The sequence below is a fragment of the Solea senegalensis genome, unplaced genomic scaffold (genome assembly GCF_019176455.1).
Source record: "Solea senegalensis isolate Sse05_10M unplaced genomic scaffold, IFAPA_SoseM_1 scf7180000016728, whole genome shotgun sequence".
NCBI classification, from domain to species: domain Eukaryota; kingdom Metazoa; phylum Chordata; class Actinopteri; order Pleuronectiformes; family Soleidae; genus Solea; species Solea senegalensis.
Window position 1 is genome coordinate 1 of NW_025321987.1, and position 11,455 is coordinate 11,455.

Sequence of the window (11,455 nt, forward strand, 5' to 3'; positions counted from 1 at the left end):
TCTTGACTGCATAATTTTTGCTAGTGGGGTGCTGCGTCCGCGCTTTCCCCCGATGAGGTCGTTGTAAGCAAAGGTCAGCCGCCCGAAGTGCAACGTTGTGTGCCCATCTCCAAACTTCTCACGTCCTTGCGGAGCAACATCCCCAGTCTTTCCAAGTTGCTGGGAACGTGATGGTTGTGGGTGTTGTCTTTCAGCTCAAAGCAAATGTCGCGCTCCCTTTCCCAACTCTTTGTAGAAGAACTCGATTGTTGGAGATGGATCCATGGCCATCATGCCAAGGGTTAATACTTTGGCGCTTGCTCTGTTCACTCCGTGCAGTGACCTGATGTTGAAGTGATGCCAGGAGCAACTCACCATTTCAGAAGGCCGGATGAGGTGGGAAATGGCCCGGCAGTTTGTACTGCTCAGTGTGACACGGAGCTGCTTTGCTCATGCACTCACGTCTACCACTAAATGTTGGAGGTGTGCCAGTGAGCGAGGAATGTGCCACAGCCTCGGCGACTGATAGAAAACTGCAGCGCACAACCGACAGTAGGAAAGCGCTTCCAAACATGCAGTCAAATCTGGGCGGTTTATTGGCCGACTAAGCAAAAACGTTGAAGGAAGGCCGTCCCAAGGTGGCCGGCCGGCCGAGACTGTGGTGACTCGGGATAGACTCTCGGCTGGACAGAGACTCGTTGACTCTGGTTCTCTTCCAAAAATGCACAAGTCTTTGTAACTTGCAAAGACTTCCGTGGAAAGGGCGTTCAAGAACGTTATTTTGGTGAGCTTTGCTGTAGGCTCGCCCTTTGAGTGTGTCAAATGTCAGCTGTCTGTCAAAGCTCGAAGGTGCATAGTGCTTGCTCAGGTGAGGTGATCAGCAGCAGCAGCCTTTGTTATGCGCCCTTAAAACATGGCTTCCACAACAGCTGACTTGTGTGCCAAGATCTTGGGTTTGCCCCAGACACCTGTGGGCCATCGCTTCTCGGCCTTTTGGCTTAGATCAAGTGTAGTATCTGTTCTTATCAGTTTAATATCTGATATGTCCTCTATATGGGGATTAAATATTAAATGCATTTTTGAGCAGTGGGAGGTGAAAACTGGGGCTTGTTCTCTTCACTCCTTGCATTGACCTGGTATTGCAGTGCCACCAGGAACGGTGCACCATTCTCTTTTTTCTGTGAAAAGCAAAGCGAAGCTGAAACCAGAAAGACATCAACCCGTGCCTGTGCGTCAATTTAATTGCGAGCCCATGTTTCTTGTAAGGAAGCAGCAGCAGCAGCAGCGTAAAATCTTACAGCACCTGGTATTCCCAGGCGGTCTCCCATCCAAGTACTAACCCGGCCCGACCCTGCTTAGCTTCCGAGATCAGACGAGATCGGGCGTGCTCAGGGTGGTATGGCCGTAAGCCGAGGGGCTGGCGACAGAGAGTGCCTTTATGGACTAGGCAAGGCCCCTGCTCGTGGAGGGGCATGTTTCTTGTGAGGAAGCAGCAGTGTAAAAGCGTGCAGTGGTGTAAAAGCTTACAGCACCTGGTATTCCCAGGCGGTCTCCCATCCAAGTACTAACCAGGCCCGACCCTGCTTGGCTTCCGAGATCAGACGAGAGCGAGCGTGCTCAGGGTGGTATGGCCGTAAGCCGGGGGGTTGGGGACACAGACTGCTTTTATGGACTGGGCAAGGCCCCCTGCGCGTGGAGGGGCTCAAAAGTCAGCCTTTGGACTGCACTTCAGCCGCGCATCTCCACCACGCCGTCCGGTGTCGAGGCGACACGAGATGGGCAAGGCTGTTGGTGCCGTCATGTCCAGTTGTTGATGAATCTATAGGAAACGACAGCCAGGTATGCCAGTAAAAAAGGTCGAGTGTTGCCTCTCCAATGTGTGCTGGAGGTTGAAGTTGAACATAGCACAGCATTAACGAGCAACTGAGTCAAGGCATTGGCCTCTGGGATTATTCATTTCCAGCACCATCAGCCAAGAGCTGTGTCTGGCAAGAGCCACCCGGTGTTTGGCGAGTACACCTCATACTTACCTGGCAGGGGAGATACCATGATCCAGCAGGCGGTTCACCCAGGGCGAGGCTCAGCCATTGCACTCCGGCTGTGTTGACCCCTGCAAATTCCCCAAACGTGGGAGTCTTGACTGCATAATTTTGCTAGTGGGGTGCTGCGTCCGCGCTTTCCCCCGATGATGTCGTTGTAAGCAAAGGTCAGCCGCCCGAAGTTCAACGTTGTGTGCCCATCTCCAAACTTCTCACGTCCTTGCGGAGCAACATCCCCAGTCTTTCCAAGTTGCTGGGAACGTGATGGTTGTGTGTGTTCTTTTAGCTCAAAGCAAATATCACATTCCCTTTCCCAACTCTTTGTAGAAGAACTTGATTGTTGGAGATGGATCCATGGCCATCATGCCAAGGGTTAATACTTTGGCGCTTGCTCTGTTCACTCCGTGCAGTGACCTGATGTTGAAGTGATGCCAGGAGCAACTCACCATTTCAGAAGCCCGGATGAGGTGGGAAATGGCCCGGCAGTTTGTACTGCTCAGTGTGACACGGAGCTGCTTTGCTCATGCACTCACGTCTACCACTAAATGTTGGAGGTGTGCCAGTGAGCGAGGAATGTGCCACAGCCTCAGCGACTGATAGAAAACTGCAGCGCACAACCGACAGTAGGAAAGCGCTTCCAAACATGCAGTCAAATCTGGGCGGTTTATTGGCCGACTAAGAAAAAACGTTGAAGGAAGGCCGTCCCAAGGTGGCCGGCCGGCCGGCCGACCGAGACTGTGGTGACTCCGGCGGATAGACTCCTCGGCTGCTCTCCAGGACAGGGGCTACGTTGACTCTGGTTTCTCTTCAAAATGCACAAGTCTTTCGCCTTTTACTAAAGACTTCCGTGGAGAGGGACGTTCAAGAGTTTAAGTTATTTTTGGTGGGCTTTGCTGTAAGGCTGCGCCCTTTGAGTGTGTCAAATGTCAAGCAGCTGTCTGTCAAGGCTCAGAGGTGCACTTAGGTCAACCTTGGGGCGGAGGTGATCAGCAGCAGCAGCCTTTGTTATGCGCCCTTAAAAACATGGCACCACAACAACTGACTTGTGTGCCAAGATCTTGGGTTGGCCCCAGACACCTGTGGGCCATCGCTTCTCGGCCTTTTGGCTAAGATCAAGTGTAGTATCTGTTCTTATCAGTTTAATATCTGATATGTCCTCTATATGGGGATTAAATATTAAATGCAATTTTGAGCAGTGGGAGGTGAAAACTGGGGCTTGCTCTCTTCACTCCTTGCATTGACCTGGTATTGCAGTGCCACCAGGAACGGTGCACCATTCTCTTTTTTCTGTGAAAAGCAAAGCGAAGCTGAAACCAGAAAGACATCAACCCGTGCCTGTGCGTCAATTTAATTGCGAGCCCATGTTTCTTGTAAGGAAGCAGCAGCAGCAGCAGCGTAAAAGCTTACAGCACCTGGTATTCCCAGGCGGTCTCCCATCCAAGTACTAACCCGGCCCGACCCTGCTTAGCTTCCGAGATCAGACGAGATCGGGCGTGCTCAGGGTGGTATGGCCGTAAGCCGAGGGGCTGGCGACAGAGAGTGCCTTTATGGACTAGGCAAGGCCCCTGCTCGTGGAGGGGCATGTTTCTTGTAAGGAAGCAGCAGTGTAAAAGCGTGCAGCGGTGTAAAAGCTTACAGCACCTGGTATTCCCAGGCGGTCTCCCATCCAAGTACTAACCAGGCCCGACCCTGCTTGGCTTCCGAGATCAGACGAGATCGGGCGTGCTCAGGGTAGTATGGCCGTAAGCCGGGGGGTTGGGGACACAGACTGCTTTTATGGACTGGGCAAGGCCCCCTGCGCGTGGCGGGGCTCAAAAGTCAGCCTTTCGGACACACTGCACTTCAGCCTTTATCTCCCCCCCATGCTACACTCTAGTCCAGTATCGGGAAGCGACACCGAGATGGGCACGCGGCTGTTGGTGCCGTCATGTCCAGTTATTTGCTTGCGAATCTATAAAGGCGACAGCCAGGTATGCATGCCGTATAAAAGGTCGAGTGTTTCCTCTCCAGTAATATTGCTGGAGGTTGAAGTTGAACATAGCTGGCGTGCTTGAGCAACTTCAAGGTCCAAGGCATTGGCCTCTGGGATTATTCATTTCCAGCACCATCAGCCAAGAGCTGTGTCTGGCAAGAGCCACCCGGTGTTTGGTACTCATGCCTTACCTGGCAGGGAGATCACCATGATCATGTGAGTTCACCCCAGGCGAGGCTCAGCCATTGCACTCCGGCCTGTGTTGACCTAAATTCCCCAAACTTGCATTAGTCTTGACTGCATAATTTACGCTGGTGGTGCTGCGTCCTCTCGCGCTTTCCCCGATGATATGGAACATGAAAGCAAAGGTCAGCGCCCGAGTTCCATACGTTAATGCCCATCTCCAAACTTCTCCGCGTCTGGCGCAACGTCTGATGCTGGGGATTTGCAGGGGCATTGATGGTTGTGGGTGTTGTCTTTTAGCTCAAAGCAAATGTCGCGCTCCCTTTCCCAACTCTTTGTAGAAGAACTCGATTGTTTGGGATGGATCCATGGCCATCATGCCAAGGGTTAATACTTTGGCGCTTGCTCTGTTCACTCCGTGCAGTGACCTGATGTTGAAGTGATGCCAGGAGCAACTAACCATTTCAGAAGCCCGGATGAGGTGGGAAATGGCCCGGCAGTTTGTACTGCTCAGTGTGACACGGAGCTCCTTTGCTCATGCACTCACGTCTACCACTAAATGTTGGGTATGCGTGAAGCGAGATAATACCACAACCTGTGACTGATAAGCTGCGGCAACGACGTAGTAAGGCGGCACCCAAACATGCAGTCAAATCTGGGCGGTGTTTTGGCCGACTAAGCAAAAACGTTGAAGGAAGGCCGTCCCAAGGTGGCCGGCCGGCCGGCCGACCGAGACTGTGGTGACTCCGGCGGATAGACTCCTCGGCTGCTCTCCAGGACAGGGGCTTCGTTGACTCTGGTTTCTCTTCAAAATGCACAAGTCTTTCGCCTTTTACTAAAGACTTCCGTGGAGAGGGACGTTCAAGAGTTTAAGTTATTTTTGGTGGGCTTTGCTGTAAGGCTGCGCCCTTTGAGTGTGTCAAATGTCAAGCAGCTGTCTGTCAAGGCTCAGAGGTGCACTTAGGTCAACCTTGGGGCGGAGGTGATCAGCAGCAGCAGCCTTTGTTATGCGCCCTTAAAAACATGGCACCACAACAACTGACTTGTGTGCCAAGATCTTGGGTTGGCCCCAGACACCTGTGGGCCATCGCTTCTCGGCCTTTTGGCTAAGATCAAGTGTAGTATCTGTTCTTATCAGTTTAATATATGATATGTCCTCTATATGGGGATTAAATATTAAATGCATTTTTGAGCAGTGGGAGGTGAAAACTGGGGCTTGCTCTCTTCACTCCTTGCATTGACCTGGTATTGCAGTGCCACCAGGAACGGTGCACCATTCTCTTTTTTCTGTGAAAAGCAAAGCGAAGCTGAAACCAGAAAGACATCAACCCGTGCCTGTGCGTCAATTTAATTGCCTTGAGCCCATGTTTCTTGTAAGGAAGCAGCAGCAGCGAAGCGTAAAAGCACCTGGTATTCCCAGATGGTCTCCCATCCAAGTACTAACCCAGCCCGACCCTGCTTAGCTTCCGAGATCAGACGAGATCAGGCGTGCTCAGGGTGGTATGGCCGTAAGCCGAGGGGCTGGCGACAGAGAGTGCCTTTATGGACTAGGCAAGGCCCCTGCTCGTGGAGGGGCATGTTTCTTGTAAGGAAGCAGCAGTGTAAAAGCGTGCAGCGGTGTATAAGCTTACAGCACCTGGTATTCCCAGGCGGTCTCCCCTCCAAGTACTAACCAGGCCCGACCTGTGGCTTCGAGATCAGGCGAGATGGTGCTCAGGGTGGTATGGCCGTGGCGGGGGTTGGGGACACAGACTGCTTGCTGGACTGGGCAAGGCAGCCCCTGCTCGGCGTGTGGGGGCTCAAAGTCAGCCTCCGGACCACCACTTCAGCTATCTCCACCATGCTACACTCTAGTCCGGTATCGGGAAGCGACACCGAGATGGGCAAGCGGCTGTTGGTGCCGTCATGTCCAGTTGTTGCTGAATCTATAGGAAACGACAGCCAGGTATGCCAGTAAAAAAGGTCGAGTGTTTCCTCTCCAATGTGTGCTGGAGGTTGAAGTTGAACATAGCACAGCATTAGCGAGCAACTGAGTCAAGGCATTGGCCTCTGGGATTATTCATTTCCAGCACCATCAGCCAAAGAGCTGTGTCTGGCAAGAGCCACCCGGTGTTTGGCGAGTACACCTCATACTTACCTGGCAGAGGAGATACCATGATCAAGAAGGCGGTTCACCCAGGGCGAGGCTCAGCCATTGCACTCCGGTTGTGTTGACCCCTGCAAATTCCCCAAACGTGGGAGTCTTGACTGCATAATTTTTGCTAGTGGGGTGCTGCGTCCGCGCTTTCCCCCGATGATGTCGTTGTAAGAAAAGGTCAGCCGCCCGAAGTTCAACGTTGTGTGCCCATCTCCAAACTTCTCACGTCCTTGCGGAGCAACATCCCCAGTCTTTCCAAGTTGCTGGGAACGTGATGGTTGTGGGTGTTGTCTTTTAGCTCAAAGCAAATGTCACGCTCCCTTTCCCAACTCTTTGTAGAAGAACTCGATTGTTGGAGATGGATCCATGGCCATCATGCCAAGGGTTAATACTTTGGCGCTTGCTCTGTTCACTCCGTGCAGTGACCTGATGTTGAAGTGATGCCAGGAGCAACTCACCATTTCAGAAGCCCGGATGAGGTGGGAAATGGCCCGGCAGTTTGTACTGCTCAGTGTGACACGGAGCTGCTTTGCTCATGCACTCACGTCTACCACTAAATGTTGGAGGTGTGCCAGTGAGCGAGGAATGTGCCACAACCTCAGCGACTGATAGAAAACTGCAGCGCACAACCGACAGTAGGAAAGCGCTTCCAAACATGCAGTCAAATCTGGGCGGTTTATTGGCCGACTAAGCAAAAACGTTGAAGGAAGGCCGTCCCAAGGTGGCCGGCCGGCCGGCCGACCGAGACTGTGGTGACTCCGGCGGATAGACTCCTCGGCTGCTCTCAGGACAGGGGCTACGTTGACTCTGGTTTCTCTTCAAAATGCACAAGTCTTTCGCCTTTTACTAAAGACTTCCGTGGAGAGGGACGTTCAAGAGTTTAAGTTATTTTTGGTGGGCTTTGCTGTAAGGCTGCGCCCTTTGAGTGTGTCAAATGTCAAGCAGCTGTCTGTCAAGGCTCAGAGGTGCACTTAAGTCAACCTTGGGGCGGAGGTGATCAGCAGCAGCAGCCTTTGTTATGCGCCCTTAAAAACATGGCACCACAACAACTGACTTGTGTGCCAAGATCTTGGGTTGGCCCCAGACACCTGTGGGCCATCGCTTCTCGGCCTTTTGGCTAAGATCAAGTGTAGTATCTGTTCTTATCAGTTTAATATCTGATATGTCCTCTATATGGGGATTAAATATTAAATGCATTTTTGAGCAGTGGGAGGTGAAAACTGGGGCTTGCTCTCTTCACTCCTTGCATTGACCTGGTATTGCAGTGCCACCAGGAACGGTGCACCATTCTCTTTTTTCTGTGAAAAGCAAAGCGAAGCTGAAACCAGAAAGACATCAACCCGTGCCTGTGCGTCAATTTAATTGCGAGCCCATGTTTCTTGTAAGGAAGCAGCAGCAGCAGCGTAAAAGCTTACAGCACCTGGTATTCCCAGGCGGTCTCCCATCCAAGTACTAACCCGGCCCGACCCTGCTTAGCTTCCGAGATCAGACGAGATCGGGCGTGCTCAGGGTGGTATGGCCGTAAGCCGAGGGGCTGGCGACAGAGAGTGCCTTTATGGACTAGGCAAGGCCCCTGCTCGTGGAGGGGCATGTTTCTTGTAAGGAAGCAGCAGTGTAAAAGCGTGCAGCGGTGTAAAAGCTTACAGCACCTGGTATTCCCAGGCGGTCTCCCATCCAAGTACTAACCAGGCCCGACCCTGCTTGGCTTCCGAGATCAGGCGTGCTCAGGGTGGTATGGCCGTAAGCCGGGGGGTTGGGGACACAGACTGCTTTTATGGACTGGGCAAGGCCCCCTGCGCGTGGAGGGGCTCAAAAGTCAGCCTTTCGGACACACTGCACTTCAGCCTTTATCTCCACCCCATGCTACACTCTAGTCCAGTATCGGGAAGCGACACCGAGATGGGCAAGCGGCTGTTGGTGCCGTCATGTCCAGTTGTTGCTGAATCTATAGGAAACGACAGCCAGGTATGCCAGTAAAAAAGGTCGAGTGTTTCCTCTCCAATGTGTGGTGGAGGTTGAAGTTGAACATAGCACAGCATTAACGAGCAACTGAGTCAAGGCATTGGCCTCTGGGATTATTCATTTCCAGCACCATCAGCCAAAGAGCTGTGTCTGGCAAGAGCCACCCGGTGTTTGGCGAGTACACCTCATACTTACCTGGCAGGGGAGATACCATGATCAAGAAGGCGGTTCACCCAGGGCGAGGCTCAGCCATTGCACTCCGGCTGTGTTGACCCCTGCAAATTCCCCAAACGTGGGAGTCTTGACTGCATAATTTTTGCTAGTGGGGTGCTGCGTCCGCGCTTTCCCCCGATGATGTCGTTGTAAGCAAAGGGCAGCCGCCCGAAGTTCAACGTGGTGTGCCCATCTCCAAACTTCTCACGTCCTTGCGGAGCAACATCCCCAGTCTTTCCAAGTTGCTGGGAACGTGATGGTTGTGGGTGTTGTCTTTTAGCTCAAAGCAAATGTCACGCTCCCTTTCCCAACTCTTTGTAGAAGAACTCGATTGTTGGAGATGGATCCATGGCCATCATGCCAAGGGTTAATACTTTGGCGCTTGCGCTGTTCACTCCGTGCAGTGACCTGATGTTGAAGTGATGCCAGGAGCAACTCACCATTTCAGAAGCCCGGATGAGGTGGGAAATGGACCGGCAGTTTGTACTGCTCAGTGTGACACGGAGCTGCTTTGCTCATGGACTCACGTCTACCACTAAATGTTGGAGGTGTGCCAGTGAGCGAGGAATGTGCCACAGCCTCAGCGACTGATAGAAAACTGCAGCGCACAACCGCCAGTAGGCGGCTGCAGGCAGCCGCGCGGTCAAATCTGGGCGGTTTTATTGACCGACCTAAGCAAAAGCGTTGAAGGAGCCGTCCAGGTGGCGGCGGCGGCCGACGGACTGTGGTGACTCCGGCGGATAGACTCCTCGGCTGCTCTCCAGGACAGGGGCTACGTTGACTCTGGTTTCTCTTCAAAATGCACAGGTCTTTCGCCTTTTACTAAAGACTTCCGTGGAGAGGGACGTTCAAGAGTTTAAGTTATTTTTGGTGGGCTTTGCTGTAAGGCTGCGCCCTTTGAGTGTGTCAAATGTCAAGCAGCTGTCTGTCAAGGCTCAGAGGTGCACTTAGGTCAACCTTGGGGCGGAGGTGATCAGCAGCAGCAGCCTTTGTTATGCGCCCTTAAAAACATGGCACCACAACAACGGACTTGTGTGCCAAGATCTTGGGTTGGCCCCAGACACCTGTGGGCCATCGCTTCTCGGCCTTTTGGCTAAGATCAAGTGTAGTATCTGTTCTTATCAGTTTAATATCTGATATGTCCTCTATATGGGGATTAAATATTAAATGCATTTTTGAGCAGTGGGAGGTGAAAACTGGGGCTTGCTCTCTTCACTCCTTGCATTGACCTGGTATTGCGGTGCCACCAGGAACGGTGCACCATTCTCTTTTTTCTGTGAAAAGCAAAGCGAAGCTGAAACCAGAAAGACATCAACCCGTGCCTGTGCGTCAATTTAATTGCGAGCCCATGTTTCTTGTAAGGAAGCAGCAGCAGCAGCAGCGTAAAAGCTTACAGCACCTGGTATTCCCAGGCGGTCTCCCATCAAAGTACTAACCCGGCCCGACCCTGCTTAGCTTCCGAGATCAGACGAGATCGGGCGTGCTCAGGGTGGTATGGCCGTAAGCCGAGGGGCTGGCGACAGAGAGTGCCTTTACGGACTAGGCAAGGCCCCTGCTCGTGGAGGGGCATGTTTCTTGTGAGGAAGCAGCAGTGTAAAAGCGTGCAGCGGTGTAAAAGCTTACAGCACCTGGTATTCCCAGGCGGTCTCCCATCCAAGTACTAACCAGGCCCGACCCTGCTTGGCTTCCGAGATAAGACGAGATCGGGCGTGCTCAGGGTGGTATGGCCGTAAGCCGGGGGGTTGGGGACACAGACTGCTTTTATGGACTGGGCAAGGCCCCCTGCGCGTGGCGGGGCTCAAAAGTCAGCCTTTCGGACACACTGCATTTCAGCCTTTATCTCCACCACATGCTACACTCTAGTCCAGTATCGGGAAGCGACACCGAGATGGGCAAGCGGCTGTTGGTGCCGTCATGTCAAGTTGTTGCTGAATCTATAGGAAACGACAGCCAGGTATGCCAGTAAAAAAGGTCGAGTGTTTCCTCTCCAATGTGTGCTGGAGGTTGAAGTTGAACATAGCACAGCATTAACGAGCAACTGAGTCAAGGCATTGGCCTCTGGGATTATTCATTTCCAGCACCATCAGCCAAAGAGCTGTGTCTGGCAAGAGCCACCCGGTGTTTGGCGAGTACACCTCATACTTACCTGGCGGGGGAGATACCATGATCAAGCAGGCGGTTCACCCAGGGCGAGGCTCAGCCATTGCACTCCGGCTGTGTTGACCCCTGCAAAATCCCCAAACGTGGGAGTCTTGACTGCATAATTTTTGCTAGTGGGGTGCTGCGTCCGCGCTTTCCCCCGATGATGTCGTTGTAAGCAAAGGTCAGCCGCCCGAAGTTCAACGTTGTGTGCCCATCTCCAAACTTCTCACGTCCTTGCTGAGCAACATCCCCAGTCTTTCCAAGTTGCTGGGAACGTGATGGTTGTGGGTGTTGTCTTCAGCTCAAAGCAAATGTCACGCTCCCTTTCCCAACTCTTTGTAGAAGAACTCGATTGTTGGAGATGGATCCATGGCCATCATGCCAAGGGTTAATACTTTGGCGCTTGCTCTGTTCACTCCGTGCAGTGACCTGATGTTGAAGTGATGCCAGGAGCAACTCACCATTTCAGAAGCCCGGATGCGGTGGGAAATGGCCCGGCAGTTTGTACTGCTCAGTGTGACCCGGAGCTGCTTTGCTCATGCACTCACGTCTACCACTAAATGTTGGAGGTGGGCCAGTGAGCGAGGAATGTGCCACAGCCTCAGCGACTGATAGAAAACTGCAGCGCACAACCGACAGTAGGAAAGCGCTTCCAAACCTGCAGTCAAATCTGGGCGGTTTATTGGCCGACTAAGCAAAAACGTTGAAGGAAGGCCGTCCCAAGGTGGCCGGCCGGCCGGCCGACCGAGACTGTGGTGACTCCGGCGGATAGACTCCTCGGCTGCTCTCAGGACAGGGGCTACGTTGACTCTGGTTTCTCTTCAAAAT

General features: G+C 52.8%; 21 non-coding genes and 2 pseudogenes across 21 annotated transcripts; 14 read left to right on the forward strand and 9 right to left on the reverse strand.

Moving 5' to 3' along the window:
* The first annotated feature begins 956 nt into the window (after positions 1–956).
* Positions 957–1,149, forward strand: LOC122763337. The gene has a single exon (XR_006359037.1). It is a non-coding gene; the product is annotated as a U2 spliceosomal RNA (small nuclear RNA).
* A 121-nt stretch (positions 1,150–1,270) lies between these two features.
* LOC122763344 lies at positions 1,271–1,389 on the reverse strand. Its single transcript, XR_006359044.1, has one exon. It is a non-coding gene; the product is annotated as a 5S ribosomal RNA (ribosomal RNA).
* A 110-nt stretch (positions 1,390–1,499) lies between these two features.
* LOC122763325 lies at positions 1,500–1,618 on the reverse strand. The gene has a single exon (XR_006359027.1). It is a non-coding gene; the product is annotated as a 5S ribosomal RNA (ribosomal RNA).
* A 383-nt stretch (positions 1,619–2,001) lies between these two features.
* On the forward strand, positions 2,002–2,164 carry LOC122763331. The gene has a single exon (XR_006359031.1). It is a non-coding gene; the product is annotated as a U1 spliceosomal RNA (small nuclear RNA).
* A 645-nt stretch (positions 2,165–2,809) lies between these two features.
* LOC122763339 lies at positions 2,810–2,922 on the forward strand. Its single transcript, XR_006359039.1, has one exon. It is a non-coding gene; the product is annotated as a U5 spliceosomal RNA (small nuclear RNA).
* A 182-nt stretch (positions 2,923–3,104) lies between these two features.
* Positions 3,105–3,297, forward strand: LOC122763335. The gene has a single exon (XR_006359035.1). It is a non-coding gene; the product is annotated as a U2 spliceosomal RNA (small nuclear RNA).
* Positions 3,298–3,418: 121 nt separating this feature from the next.
* Positions 3,419–3,537, reverse strand: LOC122763323. Its single transcript, XR_006359025.1, has one exon. It is a non-coding gene; the product is annotated as a 5S ribosomal RNA (ribosomal RNA).
* Positions 3,538–3,647: 110 nt separating this feature from the next.
* LOC122763345 lies at positions 3,648–3,766 on the reverse strand. Its single transcript, XR_006359045.1, has one exon. It is a non-coding gene; the product is annotated as a 5S ribosomal RNA (ribosomal RNA).
* A 407-nt stretch (positions 3,767–4,173) lies between these two features.
* Positions 4,174–4,335, forward strand: LOC122763332. Its single transcript, XR_006359032.1, has one exon. It is a non-coding gene; the product is annotated as a U1 spliceosomal RNA (small nuclear RNA).
* Positions 4,336–4,964: 629 nt separating this feature from the next.
* On the forward strand, positions 4,965–5,077 carry LOC122763340. The gene has a single exon (XR_006359040.1). It is a non-coding gene; the product is annotated as a U5 spliceosomal RNA (small nuclear RNA).
* A 182-nt stretch (positions 5,078–5,259) lies between these two features.
* Positions 5,260–5,452, forward strand: LOC122763338. Its single transcript, XR_006359038.1, has one exon. It is a non-coding gene; the product is annotated as a U2 spliceosomal RNA (small nuclear RNA).
* A 115-nt stretch (positions 5,453–5,567) lies between these two features.
* On the reverse strand, positions 5,568–5,687 carry LOC122763326 (annotated as a pseudogene).
* Positions 5,688–6,302: 615 nt separating this feature from the next.
* Positions 6,303–6,466, forward strand: LOC122763329. The gene has a single exon (XR_006359029.1). It is a non-coding gene; the product is annotated as a U1 spliceosomal RNA (small nuclear RNA).
* Positions 6,467–7,112: 646 nt separating this feature from the next.
* On the forward strand, positions 7,113–7,225 carry LOC122763341. The gene has a single exon (XR_006359041.1). It is a non-coding gene; the product is annotated as a U5 spliceosomal RNA (small nuclear RNA).
* A 182-nt stretch (positions 7,226–7,407) lies between these two features.
* On the forward strand, positions 7,408–7,600 carry LOC122763334. The gene has a single exon (XR_006359034.1). It is a non-coding gene; the product is annotated as a U2 spliceosomal RNA (small nuclear RNA).
* Positions 7,601–7,718: 118 nt separating this feature from the next.
* Positions 7,719–7,837, reverse strand: LOC122763333. The gene has a single exon (XR_006359033.1). It is a non-coding gene; the product is annotated as a 5S ribosomal RNA (ribosomal RNA).
* A 110-nt stretch (positions 7,838–7,947) lies between these two features.
* On the reverse strand, positions 7,948–8,056 carry LOC122763327 (annotated as a pseudogene).
* Positions 8,057–8,459: 403 nt separating this feature from the next.
* On the forward strand, positions 8,460–8,623 carry LOC122763328. Its single transcript, XR_006359028.1, has one exon. It is a non-coding gene; the product is annotated as a U1 spliceosomal RNA (small nuclear RNA).
* A 640-nt stretch (positions 8,624–9,263) lies between these two features.
* On the forward strand, positions 9,264–9,376 carry LOC122763342. Its single transcript, XR_006359042.1, has one exon. It is a non-coding gene; the product is annotated as a U5 spliceosomal RNA (small nuclear RNA).
* Positions 9,377–9,558: 182 nt separating this feature from the next.
* On the forward strand, positions 9,559–9,751 carry LOC122763336. The gene has a single exon (XR_006359036.1). It is a non-coding gene; the product is annotated as a U2 spliceosomal RNA (small nuclear RNA).
* Positions 9,752–9,872: 121 nt separating this feature from the next.
* On the reverse strand, positions 9,873–9,991 carry LOC122763343. The gene has a single exon (XR_006359043.1). It is a non-coding gene; the product is annotated as a 5S ribosomal RNA (ribosomal RNA).
* Positions 9,992–10,101: 110 nt separating this feature from the next.
* On the reverse strand, positions 10,102–10,220 carry LOC122763324. The gene has a single exon (XR_006359026.1). It is a non-coding gene; the product is annotated as a 5S ribosomal RNA (ribosomal RNA).
* A 403-nt stretch (positions 10,221–10,623) lies between these two features.
* Positions 10,624–10,787, forward strand: LOC122763330. Its single transcript, XR_006359030.1, has one exon. It is a non-coding gene; the product is annotated as a U1 spliceosomal RNA (small nuclear RNA).
* The last annotated feature ends 668 nt before the right edge of the window (positions 10,788–11,455 follow it).